Source organism: Camellia sinensis, chromosome 2 (assembly GCF_055761805.1).
Source record: "Camellia sinensis isolate YWXY chromosome 2, ASM5576180v1, whole genome shotgun sequence".
Taxonomy (NCBI): domain Eukaryota; kingdom Viridiplantae; phylum Streptophyta; class Magnoliopsida; order Ericales; family Theaceae; genus Camellia; species Camellia sinensis.
The window spans coordinates 159,878,791-159,901,792 of NC_138962.1; the positions used below are offsets into that span (position 1 = coordinate 159,878,791).

At 34.0% G+C, this 23,002-nt stretch overlaps 1 long non-coding RNA gene across 4 annotated transcripts; it reads right to left on the minus strand.

The window, feature by feature from the left end:
- Window positions 1-7,791: 7,791 nt before the first annotated feature.
- LOC145820421 (uncharacterized) lies at window positions 7,792-10,529 on the minus strand. Of its 4 annotated transcripts, XR_014361930.1 has the most exons (5): window positions 10,183-10,529; window positions 9,395-9,443; window positions 9,202-9,241; window positions 8,134-8,375; window positions 7,792-8,039 (listed from the first exon to the last, which is right to left on the minus strand). It is a non-coding gene; the product is annotated as an uncharacterized LOC145820421 (long non-coding RNA). The 4 variants fall into 4 exon arrangements; XR_014361931.1 differs by lacking the exon at window positions 9,395-9,443 and having other exon boundaries at window positions 10,183-10,504; XR_014361932.1 differs by lacking the exon at window positions 8,134-8,375 and having other exon boundaries at window positions 10,183-10,425.
- Between the last annotated feature and the right edge of the window lie 12,473 nt (window positions 10,530-23,002).

Below are 23,002 nucleotides of genomic sequence, written 5' to 3' on the forward strand. Positions count from 1 at the left end.
TACCAGAAGAGAAAAAAGAAGCCAACAGAATAAGGGCGAAGTCGCAGCGGTTTTGGCTATCTCCATCTTTGGCATTATATAAGAAGTCATTCTCTGGGCCTTACCTCAAGTGCGTTCATCCCAGCAAAGTAGAAGCATTCCTGTTCGAAATACATGAAGGGGTATGTGGAAGTCACCAAGGGGGAAGGTCGCTCGCTTACAGGGCTATTTCGCAAGGATATTGGTGGCCATATATGCAAGCAGACTCAGAGAAATATGTGAAGAAGTGTGAAAAATGCCAGAAATTCGCGCACCAAATACATCAACCAGCAAGAGAACTCCTACCTTTAACTAGCCCATGGCCTTTCGCAATGTGGGGCTTAGACATAGTAGGACCACTTCCAACAGCATCCGGAGGCAGAAAATTCTTTCTCGCAGCAACAGACTACTTCACAAAATGGGTGGAAGCAGAAGCATTGGCATCAATCAAAGAAAAAGATGTGAAGAAGTTCGTTTGGCAAAATATTATCACTCGATTTGGCATACCAAAAGCACTGATCTCAGACAATGGAACTCAGTTCGACGGCAGAATCTTCAGAAGCTTTTGTGAAGAATACAAGATAGAGTTCTACAATTCCACACCGGCGTATCCTCAAGCAAATGGGCAGGCTGAAGCATCAAATAAAGTCGTCTTGGACGGACTAAAGAAAAGGCTAGAGAAAGCAAAAGGCAAGTGGGCGGATGAACTTCCTCATGTTTTATGGGCTTACCGCACCACACCTCGGCGATCAACTGGAGAAACACCATTTTCCTTAGCCTATGGCATGGAAGCAGTGATCCCACTAGAAGTTGGCCTTCCCACAATTCGAAGCGAAAATTTTGACCCAGACTTAAATGGAGAAGCCATAGCCTTAGAACTCAACCTTGCAGAAGAAAGAAGAGACAGAGCGTTGGTCCACATCGCCGCATACCAACGAGAGTTAATCAAAAAATACAGCAAAAAGGTTCATCCAAGACAATTCAAAATTGGCGATTGGGTACTGCGCAAAGTAATGGGAAACACCTTGGTCCCAGGAGACGGCAAGTTAGGCCCAAATTGGGAAGGTCCCTATAAGGTGGTTGGGTTAGCCGGCAAAGGGGCATACCACCTAGAAGACAAGGATGGCAAGGCAATCCCTAGGCCATGGAATACGGCCAATCTCAAGTTATTTTACTTTTAGCTTTTCTTTTTCAAACATGTAATTTTCTCTTCCTTCAATAAAATGAGAAATTCTTTTTGGCACAAATTACTCTTTGTAAAAATTAGCTTTCACGACTTAAGTATATTGCAAACATGTTATTCTAAGTTAGCTGGAAAAACTAACTTAGAGGTTGGCTGGATTAAACCAACACCCTTCCTAAGCCCAGGATAAGGATCCAGGCTGCAGGACATTTGGTCGGAATAACCAAATACTATAAGTTGGCCGGAAAAACTAACTTAAAGGTTGGCTGGAATAAACCAACACTTGTTACTCTTCAGCCGAAGTAAGTGTTAGGCTGAAGAGTGGTTGGCTGGAATAAACCAACTCTTGTTACTCTTCAGCCGAAGTAAGTGCAAGGCTGAAGAGTGGTTGGCTGGAATAAACCAACTCTTGTTACTCTTCAGCCGAAGTAAGTGCAAGGCTGAAGAGTGGTTGGCTGGAATAAACCAACTCTTGTTACTCTTCAGCCGAAGTAAGTGCAAGGCTGAAGAGTGGTTGGCTGGAATAAACCAACACCTGTAACTCTTCAGCCGAAGTAAGTGCAAGGCTGAAGAGTGGTTGGCTGGAATAAACCAACACTTGTTACACTTCAGCCGAAGTAAGTGTAAGGCTGAAGAGTGGTTGGCTGGAATAAACCAACACTTAATACTCCTCAGCCGAAGTAATTATGTCGGCTAAGGAGTGGTTGGCTGGTAAGTATAGTTTAACCAACCAAAAACCGAAATAACACTTGGAGTGAAAGGAAGACATTACAAACGCAAGCATACACACAATAATCGGAATAAGAGAAGTAAAATTTTCATTCAAAGAGAAGTCATTACAAGGGGGCTTAGTTCGGTTACAAAGGAGAAAAAGTAAAAAATCAAGAGAAAAGTTCATCAATTTCAGCGTCGAAAACCGCATCGGCATCAACTTGAAGACCGGTCTCCGGAGGGAGCTCATTCACACTAGGGTGAGCCACTTCGGCTACGGTTCCACTGGGAGGATCAACAGTTAGGTCTTCAGCAGTGGGCACCGACCGAACTGGCTGGTCCACATTTTCGGCCGGAGTATCTTCATCAGAGGCATCATCAGAGTCAGAGTCTTCCAAAAACTGGTGTTGCAGAGCAGCCGCGTACTCCGCCAGGGACTTCGGTATAAAATAATCTGGAGGGTTGAAGACCTCGGTCTGTTGATCTTGACCGAGCTTCTCCACTGCCACCCTCCAGCCGCATTTGAAGAACAGCTCCTTTGCAGCGTCACATTGTTTGACGTAGGCGTCTTCGGCCTTCTTGTAACCTTGTTTATAGCCCTCCTTTTCGGCTTCCACCATGTTTTTTCTTAATTCGCCTATTTCGGCATCTTTCCTCCTCTCAAGCTTCACCAACTCCCGCAAATACTTGTCCTTCATAACGATGGCAGCTTTCTGCTTCTCCGCTTCCGCCGAATTAACTAGATCGGCAAGACGGCCGTTTTCTGCTTCTAGCTCGGCCATCCTCTTTTCGGCTTGTAGTAGTTCGGCCGACTTGGCTTCGGCTTCCGCCATTGCCTGCCTTGTGGTTTTGCGGAGCTCTTGGACTTTCCTATAAGTGACATTGTTCTTTTGCAAGGCCTGGCAAAACAAAAATCTCATCTCAGCCGAAGTAAAAGTTAGAAAAATTTAGACAGGATAAAGCAGACAGAGCTACTTACCAAGATCATGGACTTGGAAGCAGACCGAATTGATTTCATTTCGGTGTTCAGTTGCTTCAAGTGGTGCTCCATGTCCTTGGGGAGGCACACACTTTTGGCCAGGTTAAAGGCCAGTTGGTGGTCTTTTTCAGCCACGACCGAATCAGTGGCTTTGATGTTTCGGTCATTGAAGATCAAAGGCGGAGCCCACTTCGGAGAACGAGCTCGGTCAGTTTGCTCTAGTTGGGAGGCAGGATGAGGACTTTGGGGGACGGATTCGACTTCGTCAACAAGTTGCTGTTCGGCTGACGTAGATCGGGCGCGTTTTGAAGGGCGAGATGAAGAAGGCCGTTGTGAAGGAAGGGCTACGACGGCGGGCTGAACCTCAGTAGTTGGTGTTACTTCGGCCCTGGTTGTTGCGGTCAGGAGGGCCCTAACTCTGCTTTTCTTTGCCATTTCTTCTTCAGCTGTTAGTGGAACAAGTCTTATCTCGGGCAAAGTTGGGTCCGGTTCTGGGTCTTCCTCGAGAAGAAAATCGGTTACCTTTGCTTTCCGTTGACCGCTGTAGCGGTAGGTCGGTTCGAAATTTAGAAGCTTGGCCCAATCTCTTTCTTTCACCCGAAATGCGGCTCGCAAAACTCCGAGGTTGGGATAGCTATACAAGGAATGGAGATGGGCGAAATCTGCAAAAAAGAGAAGTGTTAGTTCGGCTAATAGACTAAACAACCGAGATAACTTACAAAGCAGAAGACCGAAGTAAAATTACCAGGCTCTCCCATTTTCCAATTTATAGGTCGGCCAGGAATTTGAGCTTGAAAATCCTCAAAGTTCCCAGAGACCCAAAAGAAATCATCATCATTTAGATCTTTATCCGGAGTATGTTTAATTATCTTCTCTCGACGGCGACGAATTCTAAGGTAGTAGACCCACCCAGCATTCTTTGAGCCAATAGAGTATTGATGAAAGATCTCGGCCAAACCAAGATTCAGTCCGGTTTGGTGGTTTAATGCGGCTATCCCCATTATAATACGATATGTGTTGGTGGATAGTTGGGTGGGACATAACCTAGTCTGTCTAAGAAATTCACAGACTAGCGGTTGGACAGGAAACCGTAGTCCGGTTTCTATTATGGATTGCAGGGTAAAGGGCACGAAGCCTTCATTGTTCCAGGGGGTAGCATCTTTTTCGGCCAACGTCAGATGGACATCATCCGGAATCTGGTAATCTTGCCTAAATTCGGCCATGCCACCAGGGGTTTCGACTAAATATCTATACTTACCCATTTGTTGTATAATTTATGAATAAATTATTTCGGTACAAAAACTAGGCTCAGTAGCTCGGTTGAGCATACGCAGGAGTGCCTGGGCAACCTAAGTCTGCAAAGTAGAAAACAAAGGGGTTAAGCACAGATCGTTGGACCGCACTACAAATTATAAAGCAAGATATACAAATCCTACTTCGGTTTAGTGGGCTGGTTCTACCTCGGCTCATCGGAAGGTTTCTTAGCTCGGTTTTGAGCAGTTTAGACCGGTTTAACGTCTGGGGGCAGCTTTCTGAGTTCGGTCTAAAAAACTAAGAAAGCTGGTTTAGTCCCAAGGCCTAAATCGGTTGCGGTGTGAGGAGAGTTACTCCGGCTGAGCCCCTAGGGGCGGCTTTCTGAGTTCGGCTTCAGAACTAAGAAAGCCGGCTTGGCCCCAAGGTCTTACCTCGGTTGGAGACCGAAGTACCTAGTTCGGTATGTGCAAGCTTATTCGGTAATCTTATCTTGGCTAGAGTGGTTCAGGATAAACTACTGACATTCCTACAAGTTCTAGCTCGGTTATTGACTACAGAAATCTACATATTAGGGGCAAACAGAATCCTAGTTCGGTCGCAATGTGATTTTGGATCTAAGGCTTGTTTTTCTACATAACAGTTCATACACATACAAGTTCTACTGGTTTCTTCATAGAAAGTACAAAAGCAGAGCAGATAAATGGAGAAAATGTTTGCAAAAAGCATACAAAACAGAAACAAATGGTAAAACAAACAAAAAATTGCAAGATGGTTAGATTTTCTTACCAGAGAAGAGAGAAAGAAGACTGGAGTCGGAAACGGTGGCAGCAAGAAAAGAACACAAGCTCAACACAAGCTCGAGTATGGAAGAAGTAGAGATACAGAAAGAGGATGAAAACAATAGAGTAAATGGTTCCAGAATCGAAAGGGCTGTTTTGTGTAAAAGGGAGAGAGAAAAAGGCGGCAAAAAGAAGCGGGAACAGTACAAAAATTCTGAAGGACGGCGTGACAGTTGGCCACAGCTTATCAGAGCTTGCCACGTGTCACTGGAATTGGAAGCGTTACAGTCGCTGTGATTGAAGAGACGTTTTGGCCGGACATAGTGATACCCGAGGTAAACTTAGCTCGGCTGGAAAGGCTAAAGGGTTTTTAGCTCGGCTGGAAAGGCTAAAGGGTTTTTTTAGCTCGGCTGAAAAAGCGTAACAAACTTTAGCTCGGCCAGAAGGCTGGTAATCCCAATCATGTTGCACAGATGGAATTAAGGGGCAATTGAGAGGGTAATTTTTGGGAAAAACTGGGCCGAGCTGCGAGTTGGGCTTTAAGGCCCAGAAAAGCGAAGGACTAAGTAAAAAAGGCCGTATTGAATACTCCGGCCTAGAAGGCAAGGTTACTCCGGCCTTGGGGAGACAAAGTTACTTCGGCCCAAGGAGGTGAGTTTATTCCGGCTCAAGAAAGGATAGTTGCTTCGGCCCAAGGAGGAGTAAAGCTACTCCGGTCCAGAGGCAACTCGGAGTTAGGCCGGTCTCATTGTTAGTCCGGTCGCGACATACTCTGGTTAGGTCAGTCAGAACTTGCTACTTGGAAGTTTGATCTAATCGCACCAAGGTTGAACAAGGGCAGCCGAAGTAATGAGTTAGTAGAGAAGACCGAGCTAAGGATAGTTCGGCCTTCTATGTGGCTCAGCATAGCCAGTGTTATTTCGGTCATGTGGTAGTTCGGCCATGGAGAAAACCATCCCACTTGGTTTAAGCAGTGGGGGAGGGTGTAAAAGGATAAGCATTATCCTTAGGAGAATGAATCCTAGGAGGACTCTGCATGGAGAAGTACAAGTCCTACTAGGATTGTGCCACGGGAAACTTATAAAAGCTCACAAGCATCACCTTGGAGGAGGTAATTGAACATAATCTTTCTGAGAACTTAGAGCTTTGTCTACTTGTCGAGTTTTCTGACTTAGGCATCGGAGAGGTTTCCGGCACACACCCGCCGGCTAGCTCACGTTTGTGTTTTCAGGTGATAAAGCGACGTCGTACGGAGAAGCGTGGACTTGGTCAACAGGATTATACGAGGAGAATTATTTCCTCCCCGTACAATTACTATAATCTTTCATCTTCACAACCATTATAACTATTGTCATAACTATCACCATCATCTCATCACAAGAATAACTACCATCATTACACTGATATAGCCACCCCATCTTTATAACCACTACATCACTCATCCACCATCGTCATAACTATTATCTCTCAATTTGCACCACCATTATCATTGGCGTTATATGCAACCATCATCATAACTATTATCTCTCAATTTGTACCACCATTATCAATACACCCATTATTGTCTCCAGTACTATCACTATCAACCTATTATCATAATTTAAATTTAGCAATATTATATCTATCAAATAACTTATGTTTTTTTCAACACTTAAAATTTTATTAAATAACTTTTTTACTTAAAAAAATCTATCCATTCAATATTGAGTACTTAATTTTTAATTTTTAATTTTAAGTTGTATCAAACAGTATCTAAGTAGGTCTTCTAACTATTTAAGAAAAGCTAATCAACATATCTCACCCGTAAAAATTTGAAGAAATTACAATTTAGTATACACTTCCCAAAAAAAAAAAAGTCATATAAATGGTAAAACTTACTAACTTAAATGGTTTATCACTTTAATAATTAAAATTATAAACTTTTTTATAAATTTAAAAACAGCATTGATTTACTTTTTTTTCTAAAAGAAATTCACTGCATTATTAGATTGGAAATATACTATGTTATAACTACTGAATACCACACTTGCTAATTTGTCACGATCTCTACATTAATAGATTAAATACTTAACATTTTTATGGATTTTATTTATTAGATGTACATTTCAAGAAAATAATAAATAAATAAATTGGCAATCACTACAATATTTTCTTAATTTAATGACACTTGAAAATGTCACTAAACTACTCTTTCAGTGACATTTTTTAGTTTTGTAGCATTTTGAACAACTGTCATTTATACCCGTGCCACAGTAGATACTTGCAAGTGCCACTATACTATCATGGCTAAAAACTTTCAATGACACTTTGATATCATGATAAATATTATTTATGACATTATCAAGCGCCATTAAAAAAAGACTTAGTGACACTTCAGTTACACTTGTAATTGTCATTACACCATCAGGATTAAAGACTTTTAGTGATACTTTAATGTCATGGTAGATACTATTCGTGACGCTATCAAGTGCCATTAAAAAAGACCTACAATCTAAAAAATGTCACTATATGAATTTTTAATAACGCTTATTATGTCACAATTGATATTTTTAACTTCATAAATGCCACTAAATCCAATACATTTGTGCAAGTGCCATTGGAGCTTATTATAGTGACACTTTATAAAGCTACTACCATTACTATAAAATGTCACTTATATGTTCTTTTCATTGACACTTTTAAAAGTACAACTAAGCATATGTAAATGCCTGTAAAAATTTAATCGATTTTATAAACAATTGAATATTAATTGCAATATCTTATATTAATTTGACATTCATTCATCTTGTAATATTTTCATAATAATAAACAAACATTACCACCATAGGATCATCACATCAAAACAAAAAAAATTCAAACCATAATCCTTTTTTTATCTAAAAATATAAATTTATTAATATTGCAATAAAAATCATAATCAAAATTATAAAATATTCTATCACACAAATAAAGTTAAAGCAAAAAAAAATTAAAAGAAAATTATTACAACTATAAATTCTGAAAAGCCATAGTGATATCCATCTTTCGGAGAGACATTATCAAAACAAATTTAGTTCCCAAATTCTCAACCTCACCAGTATAAATATTCTCGACTAGCATCCATAACTTGCGAAATCTGCATCCAAAAGATAAACATATAAAGGTAATTGAAATTATATTAAGTTAATATAAATTTGTTAATGAAATTAATATTTAAGAAAGAAATATACCACAAATGGAGCAAGCCAAGCAACATGAGCTCCAATAGCTTGTCTAATTATTTTGACAAGTCCATATGATCGGATCAAGCTCTCATTAGGTTTGACTGGCACTTGAACATGTATCTTCCATATTAGTCAGATCTTAGTTCTTCCCCTTTTACTTCTTTAGATGGGTCTATACTTTTAAGTACTCCAATTGCAACTGTTTTTGTTGACCTAATGATACTTTTTAAAACAACTATATCCCTCACCTGTAAATCAAGATTTAACTACTTAAGTAATTATATATTTACAATTAAAAAATAATATTTAAAAAATAAACTAGTAAAAGTAACATGATTTACTCACTTAATTGATTCACCACACTACAACAAATTATATAAAAGTAACAACTGTAAATCTTTAGACTATATTAAACAATAGCTTAAAAAATCAATAATAATCAAAGGCACCAATCAACAACAATCAAAACCATACCCATTATTAATATCAGGATCCCCTAAACTCAACAATATAAATCAAATATAACTGTAAAAAATGACAATCAATTAATTACTTTCAAGTAAGATTTGTTCTCTATAAATTTTGTCATAAAAATAATGAGTTCCAACACTACCCAACCAAACACCACCAATTAACATACTGCTCACAAAATCCAAACTAAGGCCTCGTTTGGGAACAAGCTCTTTTAGTAACTTTTTGACTTTTTAGCTAAAATGTGATGTAAAAAAAACTAATATGTTTGGGATGACTTTTTGGCTTTTTACAAAAAGATGTACAAAAAGTAAAGAGAAAATGGAATCTTTGACTTTTTGGTATGGATTGTTGACTTTTTGATTTTTTTAGTAACTTTTTGACTTTTTGGCTAAAATGGACACTTGTCAAACGAGGCCTAAACTAAAACAATTATTAATATAAATAAACAGAAATTTGGGATAGAGCAAAAATTCCAGCAGTAATATTAAAAACCACATGAAACAAATGTGAATAAAGGATTTACAGTTATTTAACATTTAAAATGTGTAAACCAATAAAAATAAGAGTAAGCATGAGAAATGAATAGAAGATGTTTCTTACCTAAAATCAAAAATAGTCCTTCTAACACCAAAGGCACCACCTATTTACACCAACATAAGAGAAAACATAGTACAATTTTAAAGAGATTAAAAAAAAATACACCCAAATACCGTATAATACACCCAAAATAAATAAAATCTACAGGGAAGAAATATATAAGAAGCTTAAGAAATTAAGGGAGAACATTTCTTACCTGAACAAAAGAAAAGTATTCCTTCCAACACCATGAATCAAATAATCACCTTTTCACTCACAAAATCATAAGAAAATTATAAACATAAGAAACATAAATCATAAAAAAATTATAAGAAAATTAAAAACATGAATCATATTTATTAATAAGATGATGAGCCATGAATCACATTGGAATGGAAACCACCCACAGAATCACAATGGAAAAATTACCCATTACTCGTTAATAAAATTTATGAACTAAAGTTAATTAGAGAAACTCTTATTTTAGTTGATAGTTAAAGTTAGAAACAGGAGCAGCCTCATTTTTGCTTGATTTCCCTTATTTCTTACCTATTCATGTATTAGAAGCCCCTGAAACCCATTAAAGAGAAACCCATAGAACTCATTTCATAGAAAGAGACCCATTTCACAACTATTTCACAGAAATCATTAGGAATGCTTTTTGTGAAGAAGCAAGATCATGCCTCACATTCATTAAGTGAAGAATATTAGGCATCAAAGCACTCAGATTACAAGTAGTCACAAAGCATGAGGACCAAAGTCCAAAAAACAGAGTTCTCATGTCTACTACAATTTGCTAGAATGCTAATGACTAATATCCGAAATCAAAGATGGAAACCATTTGATAAACCCATTTCAGATTCAGAAAATAAAAACAGAAACTATCTAGGAAACCCATATCAAAGAAATCACACCATTTCATAACTGAAATCAAATCATTTCGAAACTATTTCACTCATAGAAACCCATTTCAGAAAATAGAGAGTGAAATGGAAGTTTCGTTACCTGTATGGAAATGGTGTGATGGTAGTGATCCAATGGTTCGACGAGACAGAAACAGGGTAAGCTTGTAGAGATGTTTCATGTGAAAGATGGTCTCTTTGATGCAATGATAGTGGTCCGTTGGCCTTTGGGTGTCATGAATCGGTAGTCCAGGCGATTCTTGTCGATGATATGTAATCCATCATCGGAGCCATAGAGGACGGAGAAAGACGCAGAGACCCCAAAAAAAAAAAAAAATAGGGAAAAAACCCTAGATGGTTGTCTGTGTATCCTCTTTTCTTGCGTTTTCTCGTCTCTAAGAAAATTGAATTATGGCTAATGAAACAAAAAGAGAGGCAAAACAATTGAAAAGGAAGAGTGATACTGTGATTTAAAAAAAATATAATGGCACTTAATTAGAGAGTGACATAAAAAATAAATATAATTATATTTTTATTAAAATATGTGATTAAAATATATATATATATATATATATAATCATACTTAATGAAAAAGTGACATAAAAAATAAACAAGATAAATTATAAATATACTCCTTGAGATTTGATTAAAATACAAATTGCTTTCTGTGATTTTGAAAATTACATTCCACTTCCTGAGACATCTTTTGATAAATGTCATTAAAATAATTTCTTGTGTCATTCTTTTATAAAACGCCATAAAATTGATGCTATTAAATCATACTTTTGTTGTAGTGAAGTGACACTTCTTTATTAAAATGCCACTAGAGTCTTGTATGTTTGTGGTGACATTTTTCTAAAACGTGCCACCAAATATTCTTTTTGTGACATTTTTTAAAAACATGTCACTAGTATAGTGTCATTAAAGTGTATTTTTTGTTGTAGTGTTGTGACACTTGTTTATTGAAAAGTCACTAGAGCCTTTTATGTTTGTCGTTTTGTGGCATTTTTCAAAAACTTGCCACTAACTATTATTTTTGTGACATTTTCTAAAAATATGTCACCAGTGCAGTGTCACTAAAATGTGTTTTTGTTGTAGTGAATATTCACTTTACCTCCCTTTGGTTTTGTTTTGAAACACTTTACCCCTTATGGTTCAAATGTATGTAGAGAATCTTTTAAGATTTTGGACTAAGGGTGGTTTTGGATAATCTAAATAAGTGTACTTTTTGACTCTTTATGAAATATGGGCTAGGTATAGGTTACGTTTGATTTGAAGTGATGTGTTAGAGAGTTGATGTAATTTAAATAAAATGATGTGACTTAAAGATAGTGACTTTTTAACTTTTTAATTTTTTTAGATCATGTCAAACTAAGCAATTTTTTCATTAAAAGTAACGAAAGGTGTGTTAGAATCTTCCAAATTGAGAGTGAATAATACAAAAGTATCAAGTCAAAGTCAAAATTTAGATTAAATGTCAAAAATACCCTTATCTTTATCTTTTTTTCCAAATTAAATCTTGTTCGTAACCCAACTCTAACTCCAATCACTACAATATTTTCTTAGTTTAGTGACATTTGAAAGTGCCACAAAAGTATTGGTTTAATGACATTTTTTAGTCTTATGGCATTTTGAACAAGTGCCATTTGTATCTGTGCCACGGTAGATACTAGTGCCACAGTAAACACTTGCAAGTGCCACTACACTATCATGGCTAAAAACTTTCAAAGACATTTTGATGTCATGGTAGATATTATTTGTGACACTATCAAGCGTCATTAAAAAAAGAGTTAGTGACACTTATAAGCGTCATTACACCATCAAGACTAAAACCTTTCAGTGACACTTTAATGTCATGGTAGGCACTATTTGTGACGTTATCAAGTGCCATTCATGACGATAATTCATTGTAGAATAATTTGATCCGCTCTTGCGGAGACTCGAACCGCCAACCTCCCGCACCATAAACCTTATACACCACACTCTTCCCACTACACCTCTATAACACCACATGATTATATATGCAACATATATTATTTATATAGTACATACATCCATATTAATATAAAAGTATATGTATATACATAATTATTTTATTGAACATAATTTATGTAAAATAAAAAAAGACCACTTTTGGCTACTAATTATTTTTTTAATTGCTAAAAAACTTAACTTTTGCCGACCAAAATCGGATTTGGTCGCCGAAGATGCACTTTCAGCTACCAAAATTTTAGTCGCCAAAATATTTAATTCCAGCCTTAGGATTTTAGTTCTCCCGCGCTAAAAATGACCACTTTTGGCGACTAAACTTATTTTTTAGTCGCCAATTGTAGACTTTTGGCTACTAAAATTTTTTTAGCCACCAAAAAGCTTTACTTTTGGCTACTAAAATTTTTTTAGTCGGTAAAACCCATATAATCAGCGACCGAACTTATTTTTAGTCGCCAATTGTAGACTTTTGGCTGCTAAATTTTTTTAGTCACCAAAAAGCTTTACTTTGGGCTACTAAAAATTTTTTAGTCACTAAAACCCATATAATCAACGACCAAACTTAGTTTTAGTCGCCAATTGTAGACTTTTGGCTACTAAAATTGTTTAGTCGCCAAAAAGCTTTACTTTTGGCTACTAATGCTGTTTTGGTCGCTGAAAGCTATACTTTCATGGACCAAATTTTTTTTGGTCAAGAAATTTAGTCACCGAATGTACTTTTTCCTGTACTGTATATTGAGTTTTATTTATTTATTTGTAATCATTTACCGCATTTTAAAAATTTAGAAAATATATTGACATTTTTTGTTTTTTCAAAAATGCCATTATAAGCTTGGAAAGTTTTTGGCTTAGTGGCATTTCTCAAAATGCTATAAAATATTTGTTTATGACACTTTTCATCTAAGTGCCATAAAAAGTAATTTGCACCTACCTAGTATCCTGACATTTTTTAAAAAATGCCATTGCTACTAAAGTTTAGTGGCATCTGTTGGCAAATGTCACGAACATGATTTTTTGTATCATTATTTTATAAAATGCCATAAAATTGATGTGACATTTCTTTATTGAAATGCCACTAGAGCCTTATATGTTTGTGGTTCTGTGGCATTTTTCTAAAACATTTAATGCCAATTTTTATTTTTGTGGCATTTTCTAAAAATATGTCACTAGTGTAGTGTCACTAAAGTGTAAATTTGTTGTAGTGACATTTTTGTTGTAGTGAAGTGACACTTTTTTTTAATTGAAATGCCACTAGAACCTTGTATGTTTGTGGTTCTATGACATTTTTCTAAAAAATGCCATCAAATATTCTTTTTGTGACATTTTTTAAGAACATGCCACTAGTATGGTGTCATTAAAATGTGTTTTTGTTGTAGTGAATGTCCTCTTCTATCAACAATTTAATTTAAAATTTTATTAAATGAAAATTTGGGTTAAATAAAAAGTTAGATTAAGGTAATTTTATGATAATAAATTTGGGTGCTTAACTTAATTCATAGTTTAATTGTTAAATACATAGATATAGATATATATTTATTTATTTACATGTTTAATTTGAAATGTCATTAAATAATAAATTAGGTTAAAAATTAAAAATTAGGTTAAGGTACTATTATGATTTAATTTTATGGTAATAAATCAATATATTTAGGTTAATTTATGATTTAATTTGTTATATATATATGTTTAATTTAAAATGTTATTCAATAAGATAATTTTTGGTAATAAATTAGGGTATTTATAGTTTAATTTATGATTTAATTTGTTATGTGTTTGTGTGTGTATGTTTATATTTATTTTAAAATGCTATTAAATAAAAAATTGGGTTACAATAAACAACTAAAAAATTAGATTAAAGTAATTTGATGATTTAATTTTATGGTGTTTAGGTTAATTTATTGTTTAATTTGTTATATATATATATATATATATATATATATATATGTATGTATGTATGTATGTATACTTAATTTAAAAATAAAAAGTTGGGTTGAAAAATTAAATTAAGAATTAGATTAAGTTAATTTTAAGATGTTTAAGTTAATTTATGATTTAATTTATTAAATATGTGGTTAAGATAAAAAAATTATATATATAAGAAGAGAGGTAAACAAGTTCTCTACCTATATTTAAATTATGGAAAAGTAAAGTTGTCTGAAGCAAAACTATAAAAGGGTAAAATAAATTTTCCTCTAAATAGATAAAGATCATTTTAATGAAGCCCATGGGGCTACCGTTAAGATGAAAAATATATCAGAATAATTACAATTTGAATGTGTTTTTCATATATTTTTATAAATTTTTAGACACTTTATACACATACATTGAGATTCAATAATATTAGCTCGATCCTCTCATATGAAAGATTAGAGATTCAAACATCATCAAAGGCGAGTTTGGGGTGTGCAAAGCTTCTTCAACTCCGATATGCTCCATCTACTCCAGTCGCTAACTAACTTCCTTTTTCCTACCTTTTTCAGTTGATTAAATATGGGAGGAATCACAGCACAGTGAAGTAGAAAAAAAATACTACAAAAACTGAAGAAAAAACATGAGGGGATGCGTGTGATGGGGTGCAAGTCAAAACTGTGGAGGTTCGATTTGAGTTGCACCCCTTCATATTTGTGGCATGGTTTTAAAAATGGACCCGACTGGTCGATTCGACTGGTTGAACCGTCGACCGATCAGGATTTCGGTCAGCATATACTCTCTAAACTATTATAAGCCAAAAACCAACCTATTTAGAGAGAATTGAAAAAATCAACAATTGGACCGTCGAACCGAGTGACCCACCGATGAGTCAGTCAAACCAGCTGGGTTGATGAAATTAAAATTTTGAATTTTTTTTTTTTATATTTGTTGACTTTTTTTTTATTATTTCTTTCTTCCTTTCTTATTATATATATATATAAGAAAATTTTAATTAGAAATTCTCTTTCAAAAGTCTCCTCTTGTGAGAAATCCCATTGAGAGCTAAAAATTATTATGAAAATCTCTACCTATTTATAAGAAAAAAATTCTTCTAAAAAAACTTAAAAAATTCATGTCATATAACCTGAAATTTTAATATCTCTTCAAAATTTTTGCTCTTTATTCAATCAAATTATTTGAATTAAAATCATACGGAGGAATCATTGAATATTTAGTTTCCTCTTCCAAAATTAAAAGGGTTAATTACAAAAAAAAAAAAACTAAGGTTTCACGTGTTTTTCAATTTAAACCTAGAGTTTCAATTTCAACAAATTAAACCCTAGAGTTTCATCTGTGTTTCAATATGAACCCTCCGTCTATCTCCGTCCATCTCTGTCTCACTTCATCTTCTTCCTTCTTTCAGATTCAAACCCACATGTTCAAATCATTGTATCTCTCTCGTCGTAGCTTTGTTTCGCCTCATTTTCGCGTCGTTGAATTCATCTCATAGCCTAGTTTTCATTCCACTCCTCATATGTCTTGTTCCACCTTTTTTTGCATGTCGTTGGAGCTCCAAAAATTGACTAAAAATAAGATTTTTCTCCTATTTTTTTCCCTTGCTGCTATCACGACAATATTCTTGGCAGCGAAGAAGCAAAAGGTGATGCTATCACGACAGAGAAATCTTATTTTTAACACCCCTACCAGACATCAAGTCAGCACAGCGCCATTTTCTCCCTCTTCCTCCCTCTTTGTCATTTTGATCTTCAACAAATAAAACAATATCAATTCATTTAATTTTCCAAACCTCATATGAACTGAATAAAAAAAAAACTCATATGAACGAACAGATGCATATATATATATATATATACACACACAAATGAAAACTTCTTATTTACAGCAAAGAATACAAAATCATGTTCACTGTTATCTCACATGTGCAGAGAGTTACATATATATATATATATATATATATATATATATACGCACACATAGAACTATTTATTTGATTTCCAAGTATGAAAAAAAGATCCAATTCAATTAATTTTCAAATTTGTTTTTGTTTAAATTTTTTTTTTCTAGCAAAGATTACCAAACCCAGTTTAATTGACTTCCAAATCTCATATGACCAAACAAATACATATATCTACATATATACACACAGATAATCATGTAGGAACTTCTCAACTTGTTTTCAGAGAAGCAATGGATGATGGTTGATTGGAAACCAAGAATATTGTCGTAATAGTAGCGCGCGCGCACACACACACCAAAAAAAAGAAAAAAAAAAAAGAAGAAGAGAGAAACATATTTTTTTTAGCCAATTTTCGGAACTCCGATAGCATGTAAGAAGAGGTGGAACAAGGCGTATGAGGGGTGAAATGAAAAATAAGCCATGAGGTGAATACAACGATGCAAAACTAAGACGAAACAGAGTTATGACGAAGGAGATATGTGACACTTCATACTTCTTGGATTAATGAGATTGCTCTGAACACCTTTATTATTATACTTGGAGCCTCTTAGATTCATTTTGGAATATTGATTGAGATGGTTTCATGCTTGGGAAGTAAGATTGAACCAAAAACTTTGATTCGGATAATTGTCCTATGAGCAATCATCACTCTTTTGCCCTTTTCTTTTTCCACACTTTGAATTTGGATATGAGGCAAGAACCATTGGAAAGCTTATTTTCGAGGCTTTGATTTGGACACAAGAACGACCTAAAACAGAGTCTGGATGAGGGAGTTATGCCCATTTGAATTTTGAGTATCTGTGCTGGAAGTAAATCCGCTCAAGCGCAGGAAGTTGTGCTCGAGCGGTCTGAGCAAATTTCAGGAATTCTGGAAGCTCTTTTTCTATGCTCGAGCCTAGCTTTCTTCACTCAAGCGAACTAGTCGATATCAGTCACTTTAAAGTGATTTTTTGACCAAAAAACTTTGCCTGCGTTTGGTTGTGTTTTGTAATTATGATTTGAGAGTATGAGTTGTATTTTGAATTTGTAGGGTTTGGAATTATGATTTGAGTGTAGAAAATTTGTTTGGTAAAGAGTTTTGAAAATAGTTTTGAGAAGAGTTTTGATTTGAGTGGGGAATTGTTGATGTGACATTTGATAGTTAATACAAAAATTTACAACTCATAACTAAACATACAACTCAAAATTATTTTAAAGCACATAAATTTTTTTTAAAATTTTAGAAAATATTTTTTTCGATTATATAAAAATTAACATATCAATTGCACAAAAAAAAAATCACTATTCCGATCAACCGGCCGGACGTCCCGTTAGGCCAAATTTTGAAAAAAAAATTCTGAAAAGCGGGGCTGCTGCAGAGAACTCTACAGAGTTTTGGAAACAAGTTTCCAAAACACGTTCCAAACACCATACTGAAAATACAGTGTAGAATCATATTTTGAAAACACAAACAAACAGAGCCTTTATTTTTTTTCTTCCTCTCTTCTCTCCCTCTCCTCCATACCCGAAACCCTAGCCCTAAAAGTCTTGATTTCATCCATTTTTCACCTAGAATCCACTATGGATCTTGCATTAAAGATGAAGAACAAGTGAAGATGAGCATTTTTAATCGATTGTATCTTGGTTTTGTGAAGGATTCTCTTAGAAATCTTGCTCTCTTGCTCTTTTCTTGAGGTAGGATTACTTTTAGTTTTATATCTCTTGATTTTGAGGATGATTATTTGATATTATTGTGACATTGATGCTATAATTAAAATTTTGAGGTTACAAAATTGGGTTTTGTTTAAAAAATGAGATTTCCCCTACTTTCTCTTGAGATTTTTATTAATGGCTATGAATTATGGAAATTTTAGTTTGAAGATAGTATTTTACATGGTTTATGGGCAAAAGTCCCAAATTTATGAAAACCCTAGTTGTCAAATTTGGAGAAAATATGAAATTGATTTCAAATATTTAAATTCATGAATGGATTATGATATTTTGAATATATATTACTTGAGATTTATGAATTTGAAAGCCTTTGAGATTTTTCTTCAGAAATATGATGATTATGTATCTATAATAGTGCAATTATTTGCATGGTAATATTTATTTTTGTTCTCATGGATGTATAAATGCTTAGAATTTATGGAAACAGTGGAAATATTGTTTTAAGGGAGTGCTAAATGTAACGCCCCAACCCTTCACACGTCATCGATATTGTCCGCTTTGGGCCACGCCTGCATGGATTTGTTCTTCTCACCACCCGGGAAAAGGCCTCGATGCTATATAAGGGTCTAAGTTTTTACTTTTATAGCTCAGGAACTCCTCATCTATTCGCGATGTGGGACACCGGGACCTTACAATCTACCCCCCTTAGGGCTGCACATCCCCGTGCAGTAGTCTGCCAGCTCGCAAGCTCGCCCACATGCACTGAGAGAGGGGCCCACACTCAGTACTCTAGAGAATCGACTTTGATACCATTTGTAACGCTTCAACCCTTCATACGTCATTGATATTGTCCGTTTTGGGCCACACTCGCACAGATTTGTTATTCCCAGTGGGTCATCCATCACAGAACTACTCTAGCCTAAGCATGCTTAACTGGGGAGTTCTGCTAAGAATCTCATCACCCGAGAAAAGACCTCGATGCTATATAAGGGTCCAAGTTTTTACTTTTATAACTCAAGAACTCCTCATCTATTCCCGATGTGGGACACCGGGACCTTACAATAAATATCATGTAAATCTAGGTAGAGAGTCGGTTTTGAAAAGAATTGTGTATTGTCAGTACCTGTGCTAGGAGTTAAGGTGTCCAATTGTCATAAGTTTATTGCCGGACAAATGTGGGGAAAATGTTTTTGGATGCCCACGTCCTACCGTATAATAGTCAGTAAATATGAGAGTATTTTGGATATAAAATTATATATATGTATGTATGTACTAGGGCTCTCTTTAGGGACTTCATGGCTCATTTGCCCCCAGTTTTGAAATGTGATTTCTCCTGAAAATGATAATATTTGATTTTTGATGCTTAAACATTTATCATGTGTTTAAAAAGAAAAATGCTTTGGTTGTGATAATGCCACATGGATTTTCAGATAATTAGATACTTTGTTAAAAGTATTTTACTGGACATCTAACTCATTCCTATCTAACAATTTCAAGAATTGATGATGTGCAATCACCCCTATGAGAAGGAGGTGGACTTCTTTGTTTGTTGGAGCACGAAGGCTCATGGATGTATTATGTGGAAACTTCGAGCATATATGTTTTGAGACCATGTGTCCATTTTGTTGTAACAACACCTTGCCTTGATGTTTGTACGCTATTAAGACATTATTATTTTTATTTTCTAATTTTTTGGATTATGTAAATGTTATTGTTATAAGGTCAAGAACATGAAAATTGTAATATTTGATATGTAGATCAATAAAAAAAAAAGGACTTTTGAGATTATTGCTATTGTTAGTTTGGAAAGATATCAGATTAATCAGATTTGGAGTGATGTTTTAGTTTAATAAATTTGGGGCCATTACAAGATACAAGGTTTTAAACAGGTGAGTTTAAATCTGAAAGAAGGAATAAGATAAAGTGAGACGGAGATAGATGGAGATGAACAAAAAGTTCACATTGAAACACGGATTTAATTTGTCAAAATTAAAATTTTGGAGTTTAAATTAAAAAACACGCGAAATTAGAATTTTTTTTGTAATTAATCCAAATTAAGGGTTGGTTTGGCAAGTTAAAAAAAAGTCAAAAAGTTACCAAAAAAATTAAAAAGTTATCATTATTCACCAAAAAAAAAATTAAAATTAATTTTACACACAAAATTACAACTCATCAATCTGACCCTTTCAGAGTGTGCTGCGTTTTTTAAGAAAAATTGCACAGTTTGGATGCAATTTTAACACATTGCAATTCAACCCGTGGGGGCCTATCACGAGTCCCGTTTTGATAATCTGAACCGTTGAATATGTAGAATTCATCGAGTACTATATGTCTGTAAAAAATCACATTGATCGGATATCGATAATTATATGATCAAATCAGTTTTGTATAAAAAAAAATGGATAGTGTTATAGTTAATGGTTGAAAAAAACAAATCTGATCAGATAGTTATCAATATCCAATCAACGTGATTTTCATGAGCATATAGTACTCGACGAGTTCTACATATTGAACGGTTCAGATTATCAAAACGGGGCCCGTAATGGCCTCCACGAGCCGAACAGCCCGAAAAGTAGACAATTACTTCTTAGCATCTATTCAACCTGCGCAGATAGGACAGTCGTACAACTCACACTCCTAATCTTCTCTTACACACTAATTTATACAATTTTTTAATACACATTTTTTCATAAAAAGTCAAAAAGTTAACCCAAACAACCATATTTTTTTCTCAACTTTTTAGTTCAAAAAGTCAAAAAGTCAAAAAGTGTACTTATTTAAGACATCCCAAACAACCCAATAATATATATTATTATATTTTTTTAGTAAAAAAATATTAAGAGAAATATTTAAGATAATTTAATATTTTTAATTTTTATTTTATTTTATAAGTTTATCACTTATATTTTTATTTAAATATAATTTTAATATATTTATGACATCATGGTTCAATTTTGGTTCAATCCGACAGTTAAACCAATAACCCGTCCACCCAATTCCTTTTCCGATTATCGGTCCAATTTTTAACACATTGATTTGTGGTATTTTTTTCTCCAACCTTCACTAAAAAGTGATTTCTCCTTAAATATATATATATATATATATATATAGGCTTCGTTTGGGAAGTTGCTATTTTAGTAGGCTATTTTAGTTTTTGGCTATTTTAGTAGGCTAAAATTTTCGTGTTTGGAAAGATGATTGGATTTTTTTGTGGCTGGATGTGATATTTGTGAGAGAAAAAGTGAAATAATTATGGGTTTGATGTGATATTTTGTCTTATTAGCTATTTTAGCCAATTTTATTTTTTTGTGAATTTTAACCTAAACTAGGCTATTTTTTTTCTTGCCAAACACCCTCATAGTAAAAAATATATGTACAGGTCTATGTCAAATAATTATTTTTTGGGGGATTTGGTCATAGCCCCCTCACTATCTAATTTCTCTTTCAAAAGGATAAGAATTATATAAGTACTTTCAAAACCCCCTGATATTTTAAAACTTGTTTCTTTTACTATATTACCCTCATATCTATCAGCTCTCCTATTAAGACATTTTCACTATGTATTTCAGAGTAAAATTTTACTCTGTATGAAAGTAAAATTTTACGCTATGTAAAAGTAAAATTTTACTATGAATGAGAGTAAAATTTTACACTTTGAAACTAAAAGTAAAATTTTACTCTGTATGAAAGTAAAATTTTACTCTGTATAAAAGTAAAATTTTACTATGAATGAGAGTAAAATTTTACTATGAATGAGAGTAAAATTTTACTATGAATGAAAGTAAAATTTTACTCTGTATGAAAGCAAAATTTTACTCTGAATGAGAGTAAAATTTTACACTCTGAAACTAAAAGTAAGATTTTACTCTGTATGAAAGTAAAATTTTACTCTGTATAAAAGTAAAATTTTACTATGAATGAGAGTAAAATTTTACACTTTGAAACTAAAAGTAAAATTTTACTCTGTATAAAAGTAAAATTTTACTCTGAAAAATAAGTAAACTGTAAGACTCTGAAGCTAAAAGTAAAATTTTACTCTGTATAAAAGTAAAATTTTACTCTGGTTCTGTCAAATGAAAAAAACAGAGTAATAGAACCAGAGTAAAATTTTGCTCTGATTCTATCAAATGAAATTTGATGTTTACTCTGAAAAATCGATGGAACTTTGAGCTTTGAGCTTTGAGCTTTGAATCAGGCCTATAATCCTTGAATCAATCGATGTTTGCTTTGAAAAACATTGAATCATGCCTATAATCTTTGAATCATGCCTATAATCTGAAAATTTTAGAGAAATCTCAATTTTTCATACCCCGGTTCTTCAGATTTTTCAGATTTTTCAGATTTTTAAAATTTTGAGCTTTCAAAAATCTATATATTCAAATTCAAATCTCAAAACACACAAACACACACATATATATAGATATATATATATATATATATATATTACCGATCGGAATATGTAGATATATATATATATATATTCGAATTCAAATCTCAAAACACACAAACACACACACACACACACACACACATATATATATATATATATATATATGTATATGTATCAGCGCGATTTGCAAGTTCTCCACAGCTCCGGCTATGGAGGAAGCTAGGATTAGAAGAGAGAGACGAGATAGAAGATGAACAGTTGAAGGAGAGTTGAAGGAGGAGAGTTGAGAAGATGCAGAGAGAGATCGTCGGAGCTTAGGAATGACACAGCTCCGGCCATAGAGGAAGCTAGGGTTAGAAGTGAGAGACGAGAGAGAAGATAAATTTTGTATCTAGATTGTGTATATGTGATGGTATAATAGTCTGATAAAATATTTAAATAATAAATTTTGTCCTTTATGCAAGATTTTATAATTATGAGGAGGTTTAGAAAGTATAATTTTTTTCTTAATCCTTCTAACAATGAAAGGAAGGTAAAGGGGGTTTATAACCAAATTTCTCTTCTTTTTTTAGGACGAGTAATGTCAAATAATAAATAATTGTTAATCCTATAACACAATGACCGTCTGCTGGCAAGCACGACAGGTGTAAGAAGCAACACCCCCCCCAAAAAAAAAAGAATGTTATATCAAAACAATAAACCATCCAGATCGACCTCAGGTGACTAGAATAAAAATATAGAAATGATCGTTCTATCCGAATATTCATTCTTTTAACAAAATTGATGAAAAGTATATTAAAAATAAAATTATCATTGACCATTACAAAAAAAAAAAAACAGTAATAATCATTTTATTTCATTCCACTCTCATTCTAGTAAGAAAAAAGCTTCTTAAGAGTGTTGTTCCAAAAATAATAATAAATTAAAAAGATTTCCATTCCACTTTCATTCCAAGAAAGCAAACACTTCTTCAGAGTTTTGTTCCAAAAAACAAAAGTTTAAAAA